This window comes from Callithrix jacchus, chromosome 2, assembly GCF_049354715.1.
Source record: "Callithrix jacchus isolate 240 chromosome 2, calJac240_pri, whole genome shotgun sequence".
NCBI classification, from domain to species: Eukaryota; Metazoa; Chordata; class Mammalia; order Primates; family Cebidae; genus Callithrix; species Callithrix jacchus.
Window position 1 is genome coordinate 53,643,409 of NC_133503.1, and position 11,699 is coordinate 53,655,107.

The window sequence follows — 11,699 nt, forward strand, 5'->3', positions numbered from 1 at the left end:
CTTACTCCTCTGCTTGGCACATAATGGGTACCCAGAGTGAACCAGGGCAAATGGCCCTCCTCCTCAAATACACTGACCACTGGGGCGGGTGGGCAAGGTTCTTTCCTTGAGTTGGTGGAAGAGTGGGAGGAGGTATTACATTTCTCGCCCATTTTAGCTCCTCCTCCTTTCAAGACTGCAAACGAGAATAGAATCCGAGGTATCTAACATGCTGAGCTAGACAGGGGGAGCTTTGATGTGGTGGTGGTAGTGGTGGTGGTGGTAGTGGTGGTTGGCAGTGGCATACTATTGGGAAACAATCAGAGAAGCTGGAGATTTGCTCAAAGTTTGGGGTTCTGCTTTGCTCAAAGTTTGATTGGAATTGGGGCTTAAGGGATCCTGGAATTTAGTGGAGGCTCAATAAATACTTAATGAATGGACAAATGGATAAGTACTACAGTTTAAGATACATGCCATGTCTTGTTTTTCCTCCACTCACAGCACATAGGTCTTCTGATAGACTGAGTTCCTGCATTTGTTACATGCTGTATCCCACTGAGAAAATTCCTTCCCCTCCCTAGGCTTTGGATTCTCTACATGAGAATAGGGAGAAGGAGGCAAGTTAGATAATGGTCAGCCTGGACTCAAGAGTTCTATAAATCTTGCATCTTGTATTTTGCAATGACTTGTTTTTGTTAAGAATTTACTTTCCAAGCTCAGCTGGGGAGTAGGGATGGGATTCCCTCCCAGTTCTGTTATTGGTGTCTCCCAACCCAGGGCTTCTTGGTTTTTGCTGTAAGTAGGTACAACATTGAGCATCCAAGGCTTCTTTGCTGCAGCTGCACACAGCTCTGCCAACCTCTTGCTTCAGGCAGCTGGCTCCACTTTTGTCATCCTCAATGCCTGGTCTGCCCAGCTTAGGAACACATAGGGTTCGTGGTAGTGCCACACAGCAGCCTGAAGTTCTCCCCTTCTAGTGTGACTTCACTCAGGGCTGGCAGAGTGACAGCCCTGGATGTACTCACACTCACACATAACACCACGGAAACAAAAAAACACATGATGAACTTTCAGAAAGGCGGTTTCTTAGCAACTTTACATCCTTTGCTCATGAGCTCCTTGGAATCCAAGTAGCATCTGATCTCCTGCCAGCTCCCACTTGGAGGCAGGAGGAAGAGGATGGCAGGTATACCTTTATGAGAGCCCAGAGCTAAGCACCTACCCCACACCACTGGCCTGTCAAGCAGAGGCATACGTCATCAATCTCAGCACCTCTGTAACTCTTCGCATGGCACGTATCCTGACTTACAATCATCACAATTGACGGTAGTTATGTTCTGTAAGATGACAATTACAAGGGTCATTTGTCACAATTCATAGTAGTTATGTTCTGTAAGTCACCATGAACACAATACTGAACTATCGCCCCTAGGGAAAGTACAGGGCTACATTCCTGCAAGCCTCTGATCACATTTTAATCAAGCAATCAAGACATAACTTTTTTTATATGCATTTCTATTTAGAGACACCTTAGTTTATATTTATGACTGACTCATTAAATTGAACTCACGGCCAATAGCACTATGACTCATGCCTCAACAAAGCTTCTCCAACCCATATATTTTCCCTATAAGACACATCAGTCTTCTTGTGCTCAGGAACACTAGATAGCACTTCAGCCCTATGCTTGGGCACCGTATAAACCAAAATCACCAAAAAAAAAAAAAGCATAAAAATATGAAAAATGCGGCATTCAATAAACCACCAAAGGACGGACACCTGTTTACAGTATGAGTGCTGAAACAAGAAGGCAGATGTCCTCTGGTTCAACCTTAGCTGTGAACGTGTATGTCTACAGGCTGGTATAACAAAATAACATAACCTGGTTGACAAAAGAAATTTATTTCTCACAGTCCTGCAAGGTGGGAAGTCCAAGATCGAGGTGCCAGCAGAGTCACTGTCAGGTAAGCGCCCACTTCCTGGATCACAGACTGCCATTTCTTCACCATGTCCTCATATGGTGGATGAGAAGGAGGGGAGCTCTGCAGAGTATCTTTTATAAGGGCACTAATCCCATTTATTAGGACTCCACCCTCATGAATTAATCACTTACCAAAGGCCCTGTCTCCCAGTGTCATCACACTGGGGATTTGGATGTCAACATATGAATTCAGAGGGGACATAAATATTCAGTCTGTGACAATGCATGTTGGACAACTCAAATTTTCTTCGCCACTCTGTGCATGTGCACATCCTCAAGTAATCTCAAACGTACCACATGGCAGGGTGTTGTGGCTAATGCCTGTAATCCCAGTGTTTTGGGAGGTGGAAGCAGAAGGATCATTTAAGGCCAGAAGTTTAAGACCAGCATGGGCAACATAGCGAGACCCTATCTCTACAAAAATAAAAATAAGCCAGATGTAGTGGCACGCCCCTGTAGTCCCAGCTACTAGGAAGGCTGAGGCAAGAGGATTGCTTGAGCCTAGGAGGTCAAGGCTGCAGTGAGCTATGATTGTGCCATTGCACTCTAGCCTGGGTAAAAGAGTGAGACCCAGTCTCCAAAGATAAGATTTTTTTTTAAGTGCAATGAGCACTTTTTTTTTTTTTTTTTGAGACAGGGAGCTTATATTCTAATAGGAGAAACACTTGCAGAACAACAAAACAAACAGAATAATTGCATATTGTGATAAATGCTAATAAGAAAAGACACTGGATAGAGAATAGTGGTGGAGGTGGGGATCCAACTCCTTTTAATCAGATAAGGTGCTCTGTGGAGGTGACATGTGAAATCTGAAGAATGGAGCCAGAAAGAAGGAAACCATTCCAGACCAAGGAAACTGCAAATGCAAGACTTTGAGGTAGGAAAGAGGATGGCTTGAGAAATTTAAGGAAGAATAAGGTAGGCCCAGTGCTGTGGTTCACCCCAAGCATCCCAGCACTTTGGGAGGCTGAGGTAGGATAAAAATTGCTTGAGCCCAGGAATTTGAGACCAGCCTGGGCAACATAGGGATACCCCATGTCTATATAAAAAAATTAAAAATTGGCTGGGCGTGATAGCACATGCCTATAATCCCAGCTATTTGGGAGGCTGGGTCAGGAGGATCACTTGAGCCTAGGAGTTGGAGACTGCAGTAAGCTATGATCATAAATATTGTACTCCAGCCTGGGTAACACAGTAAGAACCTGTCTCAAAAAAAAAAAAAAAAAAAAGGCCAGAAGTGAATCACCTTGTAATCCCAGCACTTTGGGAGGCTAAGGCAGGTGGATCACCTGAGCCCAAGAATTTCAGACCAGCCTGGGCAACACAGGGAAATCTCTCTCCAAAATTACAAAAAAGTAGCTAAGTGTGGTAGCACATGCCTGTAGTCCCAGCTACTCAGGAGACTGAGATGGAGGGATCGCTTGAGCCCAGGATGTCAAAGCTGCTGTGAGCCATGACTGCACTACTACAATCCAGACTGGGCAACAGAGTGAGACTCTGTCTCATTAAAAAAAAAAGGAATAAGAAAGCTCAAGCCTTGTGGAACAGGGCAAAGAGGCACAGAGAGCACTGTCAGAATGCACTGGGAAGCTATGAGGGGCTTTAAGCGGGAGGGAGCATGGTCTGGCTTGTGTAGACCTCACTGGGTAGAGCAGCTTAGGGACCAAGTTGGAGGCATTCACTTCAGGAAAAGGATGATGGTAGCCTGGAATGGACTGCTAGCTGTGGGAAATGAAGCAAAAGAAACAGATTCTAAATATATCTATGGTGGAAGAAAATGGCCTCAATGATGAGTGGCCTCAGGGTGTGATGAGAGGGAATCAAGGGTGGTACAGCTGGCACAGTTTTTGGAGTCTGGATTTGGAGTCAGAGAATGTTTCAACTTGAACACCTTGGTCTGTGATGCCTCTGGAGCACCCCAAGCAAGCAGCTGAATGTTGCTGTCTGGAGTTCAAAGGAGAGATCTCAGCTCGAACTATAAAACGGAGAGTTACTGACCTGTGGCTTTAAATATCTGGGGGTAGGTTTAGGTATGGACAGGAATCTTAGTCACTGATTCAAGTTGCCCATTTAAAAACCTAGCTTTTCTTAAAGACTTGAAATTCAACTTACAAATCTTGTTATTCCATTTTAAATCTAGTAATTTCTTGTATAAAGATAAGAACAATCACTTTCACTTGTTCTTTGATTACAGTTAATTCTTAAGTTTAGTAGATTCTATTCTCCTTAACATTTAATAGACTAACCTCCTTAATTAATCAAATTTCCTTAGATGTTTAAAACTACAATTATCAATTTAATATGCCTGATTTTCTTAAACACTTTAAATGCCCAATAGAGCAGACTTACAAATCTTAAAAGCAAAATCTTTCTAAGCATTTAAGCAACTGTTGTAAATTAATTATCTAAACATATAAATGTAGCAATTCAGATTCACTTGGCTATTTCAAGAACCTTAAATCCTACACAAAGCAGAACAGGATCATAGAAGCTTCTGTGCTGTATTCATTTCTTCATTCCTGAATATGTATTCCTATTTCCTTTCTGGAGTTACAAATTTACTCCCCCAACAAAGAGACTAGAATTTTTCCCAAATATTGCTAATGGCAGCCATCTATTTCACTTTCAAATCCATCATTTTATGCAAAAGTCTTCGGATATATATTGACAGGAGACATTAACATATGGTTGTAAGGAAACCTAGTATCATCTAGGGAAAGGATATCAAGAGAATGCAAGTGTACCCAGCCCTGAAGTCAAGGGGTGGAGCATGTGGAGGCTATAGATGGAACTGCCCTAAATTGGCAAATAAATTGTGTATAACCCCTTAATGGCCTCTTAATTTGGGGAAAGGGAGATTTTAAAGATAATCCCAGCAAATGCTGCCACCATATACCTTTTCAATGCTAATAGCCACTAATCACTGTGTGTGCTTGGACTTGTTGCTTAACCTTGCTGAACTCAGATCCCACAGGCTTAAATAAAGGATTGGTTTCCTAAGACCCTTTCTGAGTCCAACAGCCAGTGAGTCTAAGTCAGGGAGCATTGAAAGCAAAAGAGTAGACATAAGAAAATACATATGTTTGAAAGAAAATGAGTAGGCTAGTTACACTAGAAGAGATAATTGCCTCCAATGAAGATTTATTACACTTTAACCTTTAAAGCAGGGTGTCTTAACCTTTAAGGTACATTAAGAATCATCTGTAGAATGGCCAGGTGCAGTGGCTCACACCTATAATCCCAGCACTTTGGGAGGCCAAGGCAGGTGGATCACGAGGTCAAGAGATCAAGACCATCCTGGTCAACAAGGTGAAACCTCGTCTCTACTAAAAATACAAAAATTAGCTGGGTGTGGTGGTGTGTGCCTGTAGTCCCAGCTACTCAGGAGGCTGAGGCAGGAGAACTGCTTGAACCCAGGAGGCAGAGGTTGCGGTGAGCTGAGATCGTGCCATTGCACTCCAGTCTGGGTAACAAGAGCGAAACTCTGTCTCAAAAAAAAAAAAAAAAAAAAATCATCCATAGATTAATGTGTTTTAAAACATAGATTTTAGAGCCTCATACTCTTTCCACCAAGATTTTATTTAGGAGGGCTGAGATGAGGCCTGAAATTTTTGTAATTTTTTTTAAAGCTCCCCATGTGATTGTGATGTAGAGCTAGGTTTGGAACCTGGAAATATTTCCCATAAAGACTGGATGGTACTCTGTTGGAGACAGTAGCAGTTCCTGCAATGCAAGCTGCAGAGAACACTGTTAAGATTCAGAAACTTAGCCAGGTGCAGTGGCTTACGCCTATAATCCCAGCACTTTGGGAGGCTGAGGAGAGTGGATCACTTGAGACCAGGAGTTTGAGACCAGCCTGGCCAACATGGTGAAACCCCGTCTTTACTAAAAATACAAAAATTAGCCAGGTGTGGTGGCAGGCACCTGTAATCCCAGCTACTAAGGAGGCAGAGGCAGGAGAATCACCTGAACCTGGGAGGTGAAGGCTGCAGTGAGCTGAGATTGCACCACTGCACTCCAGCATGAGCAACAGAACAAGACTCAGTCTTAAAAAAAATAAAAGAAAGATTCAGAAACTTGACAAATGGCAAAATGCCAAAACTGCAGTGGTCCCTGAATCAAAAACCACAGGTCTTAGCAGCCCACATTAGTCAGAGTTCTCTAGAGAAAGAGAACCAAAATTAACCAAGACACACTCCCAGAATTTAAGAGATGGGGAAATTCTAAAAAGAGGTATGGCAGAGCAGCTGGTTGAGCCCCATATATATTCCACCCATCTCCACATGTAGTAGAACCCTCTGTTTTTACCTAGGCATACAGTCACCAGGAATAAGGGCTACATTTCCCAATGTTCCCTTCCCCCTGTTAGGTATGGCGAAATTCTGGCCAAAGTGGGAGGCTCACCTACAACTTCTGGGAAGTATCCTTAAAAAACAAGGGTGAGCCCTTCCTCTGCCTTTCCTCCTTCCTCTTGGCTAGAATGCCTTAGTAGATGGAGTTCCAGCAGCCACCTTGCTCAGTGATGCAACCTTGGGAATGGAAGCTAGACATGGCAAACCAACCAAAGAGAAGCCTTGCTCAGCCCCTGATGCTGAGGAAAACAATCTGATAACCTCTAGGATTCCTGATGAGAGAAAAATATAAGCTTATTTTTGGGTTTTCTGTTACTTCCTAAACCTAATTATGTCTAATTTAGCCAATAATAATATCTAATGTTTACTGAGTACCCAATATGTGCCAGGCACTTTTATATCTAATAACTGGTTTATATCTAATAACTCAGACAGTCTTCACAACAATCCTGAGAGGTTGCTATGATCCCCATTTTACAGATGAGGAAACCAATGCATACTAAGGACATGTAATTTTCCCAAGGCTCCCAGGCTAGTCAGTGGCTGAGCCAGGATTCCAGCATAAACTGACTACATCTGGATTTATCCCAACCATTATGCTGTACTGCCTCTTGATTCCAGAGGTCAAGTCATCCATCATCCATCTATCTATCCATTCAACAAATATGAATCAAGTCCTGGGCACTCGAAACTATGATGAACTATATAGACAGTTCCTTGTCCTTGCAGCACTGCCAGGACAAACAATGTCAAAGGAAAACAAATCTCAGGACACCAAAATCACTAAGCCAAAGGGAAAAGTCAAGCTGGAAACTGCATTAAGCAAACCTACCTCTTATTTTATTCCTAAATTAGAGAACTACAAAGATTAAAAAAAAAAAAAAAAAAAAAAAGCTATAGACATCCCTCACAATTTGCCCACAAGGAAATTCCTTGTGGGCCTAAAGATCTTTACCCTAAAACAGTTCTGTTGACTTTCACCCTGGAAATGTAAATGGATAGCTTATCTTCATAGGTGTGAGACAAAGGTCAGAACTCAAAGTCATTCCTCTGCTCACCTGAGACAAATGAATATCTGGTTGCTTCCTCTGCTCTATTCTTGATGTAAAAATGCAGATTCACAGGGACAAAGGCATAAATGACTATTCCTCTACCACCCACCTCACCCCTTCCCGACATGTAAATTGTATATTCAGTGACAGGCTGAGCAAAGACTCAAAAGAATGTAAACCAATTGTGTCTTATCTACCTGTAACCTCAAAGCCCCAGCAGCGAGCTGTCCTGCCTTTCCAGATGGAACCAACGTACATCTTATACACACTGATTGACGTCTCATGTCTCCCTAAAATGTATAAAAGCAAGCTGTATCCTGACCACCTTGGGCACATATAGTCAGGACCTCCTGAGGCTGTATCACAGGTACATCCTTAGTCCGTAGCAAAATAGACCTTCTAAATTGAGACCTGTCTCGATACTTTTGGTCTACACCAATATATCTGAGTACCTTACGGAACCCAAGTGCAAGCTCAACTACCAGGCCCTGGGGAGCACAGGAGACAGCACCCACCATAAGTGCCTCTGCTCTAACCACTCCCAGTAACCACTTGTCAATTCCTACCAACAGATTTGCTGGAGAGAAACTGACCACTACAGATAGAACCACAGGCTTAACCCAGCAAATACCCACTATTATACAATCAGGGGCCACCCACAGATTAGAAACCCAATCACTGGACACATAAATGTCCACCTGTTCCCAAAGAAAGGCAGTCATTGGAAATCACTCCCAGAGCCATATGCCACATTCCCCCAAAAGGGAAAAGAGGAGAGAAGGAGGAGAGGAAAGAGCTTTTGAAGGACTGTTACTGCTTGGCCAAGGTGTCCCACTCTGATTCTTTAAGGCGTGGTGGGGGATAACTTCTCAATTGGGACTGACTGACTGGATGGAAGGAGTGAGGGTGGGGAGGACATGGGGCAGAAAAAACAGAAAAAGAAAAAAAGGAAGAGTCAGTGAGCTTGGCCCTTAGACCCTGGAAAACCTTGGGTCTTTGACCACAATTCTAGCTCTGGCACCCAGAAAAAAAAAATAATCCTAAATAATAGAAAGTTTTATGTTCAAAAATAATTACACAGAACCACACAAAAAAAATATCCAATTACTAGGGGGTGCAAATGTAACTATGGTAGTAATCATGATAGCTAACATTTATTAACCACTTATGATGTTCTAGGCAGTGTTAAGAATTTGTCACCACCCATTTCATCAGACTTAAGAAGTGAAATAATTTGCTAACATATTATAACAAGTAAAGGGTGGACCTCAGATCTGAACCCAGTTCTGACAGCAAAGCCAACTGTCTTTAGCACCACAGGGTACTGTACTACAGCAACTGCACTGTACTACATGAACAACGGCAACTGTCAAAAGTACGTAGTAATATGGGGAAAGATTATGAAAAAGTATTCCTTGAATAAAGACTACAAAATTATACATAAAAAATGGCTACAAGTTGGCTGGACGAGGTGGCTCATGTCTGTAAACCCAGTACTTTGGGAGGCCGAGGCAAGCGGATCCACCTGAAGTCAGGAGTTCAAGACCAGCCTGACCAACATGGAGAAACCCCATCTCTACTAAAAATACAAAATTAGCTGGGTGTGGTGGCGCATGCCTGTAATGCCAGCTACACGGGAGGCTGAGGCAGGAGAATCGCTTGAACCTGGGAGGTGGAGGTTGTGGTGAGCTGAGATAGTGCCATGCACTCCAGCCTGGGCAACAAGAGTGAAACCCAGTATCAAAAAAGAAAAAAAGAATGGTTACAAGCATGAGCCCCCCCCTCCCCGCCACCACACACACACACACACACACACACACACACAGAAGTTGGCTGGGGGTATCAGTCTGGGTGTAATCAAGAAAGAGTAAGCACTACAATAATTTGAACAGGAAAATATTAATATAAACATGTATCAATTATAATAGGGGACTGTAGTCCCCTACAGTTATAAGAAAATACCTAGTAAAAAGAAAAAAGAATGCTAAATAATACAAGAATAGCAGATATAAGAAGTAGCCACTACCTAAAGGACTGAGATAGAGCACCTAAGAAAAGGTCCCAGATCCCCTTAGGCCAGGGGAAGTTGGTGCAGAAAGAGCTGTGTGTGCCCCAGTAGCCTAACACTGAATGCAAATGCGGTTTAGAAAAATATGGGAAACAAGGAGGTTTGATCTATACCAACTAACTTTAGAACGAACATCACACAGTGCCTGGCACAGATACCCATCTATTTTCTACATATATGTCTGAGCACCCCAGATGGGAGATATCATTTTAGAGCAACGATTATGTTTCATCCTCCTCCTATAGCCAACCCTATGAGTTCAACAACAATTTACTTTTGAATAGAACATGAACTCTGAAGGAAGACTCCTATTAATCTGTGCCTTTTTTCTATTAATTTTTAGTCTTTTTTTTACTGTAAAAACAAAAATAATGCTTATTAAAGAAAATACAAAGTTAAACAAAAGGAGAGAAATATCAACCATAATCCTGCTACCCAGAAATAATCACTATTACTATTTTGGTATATGTTTGATACCAATAGTTTTGTGTTTTATTTTTTCTTTAAACATAGATACAATTTCATATCCTGAATTTTTTTCCTTATAAAAAAGCATTTCTCCATACTACCCTGAATGCGCCCGATCTCGTCTGATCTCAGAAGCTAAGCAGGGTTGGGCCTGATTAGTACTGGGATGGAATTCCACCTGGGAATACTGGGTGCTGTAGGCTTTTTTTTTTTTTTAACTCTTTAAGAATTAATGGTGAGTTATTCTCTACAGAAATTGTTTACATTGATATTGAAACTACCTTAAATGCTAACTGTACAATATCTCTTTCTGAAGATTTTAGGTAGTTTACTTAACTACTTCCCTTTTGGCACTGTGAGGTTCTATTTTATTTTTCCTATTATAAATAATCTCATAATGAACATCACTGTACCTCATTTATCCCGGGTAGGTCTATTTCTGACGATGGCTGTCCCAGGTGTGAAATTACCAGTTTAGATGCTACAAATATGTGTTTATGGCCACTGAGCAAAACTTAAGATCACCAGGCATCTGCTTCTAAACAAGGAAACTAGTAGCTTTCCCTTTTTCAACAGGACACAAACCCGAAGCTCCTTCTATACCCTCTAGTACTATGAATATAGGAACACTTGCTCACCTGTCACCTAACACAACCTCCGCTCTTCCCTGCCCACAAAACACTGCCCAGCCCTAAATGACTACACTATCCTGGGCTAGTCCTATCGCCCTACGGACCTCCTCTGTCCCCATGTTGCCCAGTCGGAGAGTGGTATGACTGAAGTGCTGGACCAGAGGATCCCCTGCAGCCCTTCCTGGAGGGAAGGTGGTGCCCTGAGCGCCGAAACCAAGCGCAGGGGCTTGGCAGGGCGCAGTCCCTTCGCCGACAGACCCGGGGGATCAAAGCAATAAACTACAGCTTGGAGCCCCAGGGAGGGCCCAAGACACCGCAGCCCTTCCCCATCTCGATCCCGAGATTGGCCCCTGGCCCCCACTCTCAGCCTTCTCTCTATCTCCCCTGCAGCTCCCTCCTCCTGACCGCGGCTCACCTAGTCCACCCTACAGACCGCATCCGGACTTCCCACTCTTCCCAGTGGAGGGGTCGCCCAAACCCCTCGGGTCTCCTTTCCCACTCTCCTTTTCTTTCCGTGCCTTCCAAGCTAGTCCCAGTCTCCACAGTCTGGAAGTTCTCGGCTACCGCCAATATTGCGACTACCTTGCAAGATCCCCCATCACCTCCTCCGCATGTCTTTCGGCGTTATCTGTATGGGGTTGTCCCTCTGTCTTTCCCGCCATGACTGGCTTTTCGTCCTATTTCACCACCCTCCCTCCCATGTGTCTGCGAGTCTTCTGGTCCTGGCCCTTTCGTTTTATTCGTCCGCCCCTCTCGTGAGCACCTCTATCCCCTTTAGGTCCCCTCATATGCCGCTCCTCCAAGTGTGTCCCTCAGCGTCCCCGCCCGCGTCTCTACTTCTGTCTGTCCCCGAATGTGTTCCTCTGTTCCTGGAGTCTGGCCCTCGGTCCAGCCAGGCCTCTGCTCACCATCCCTCCCCGGGACCCGAGAGTCTGCGGCCCGGTTCCCAGTGCTCTCCGGGGTAACTCTTTCCTCTTCCACTTTCTCTACTTTGAACCCATCCCAGCAGAGTCCAGGAAGTAGCCTGGCGCCGGAGACTGGCGGCGGCGACACCCAATGGGACGCGCCAGCGGCAGCGGCGGCCCCGCCCAGAGAGCAAATGTGGCCAATGGCCTCGTGAAGGCGGGACTTCCGCTGTCCCGCGGAGGGCGGGGGGAGCGAACTGTT

At 44.0% G+C, this 11,699-nt stretch overlaps 1 pseudogene; it reads left to right on the top strand.

Moving 5' to 3' along the window:
• Positions 1 to 9,984: 9,984 nt before the first annotated feature.
• On the top strand, positions 9,985 to 10,103 carry LOC118151821 (5S ribosomal RNA; annotated as a pseudogene).
• Positions 10,104 to 11,699: the final 1,596 nt, after the last annotated feature.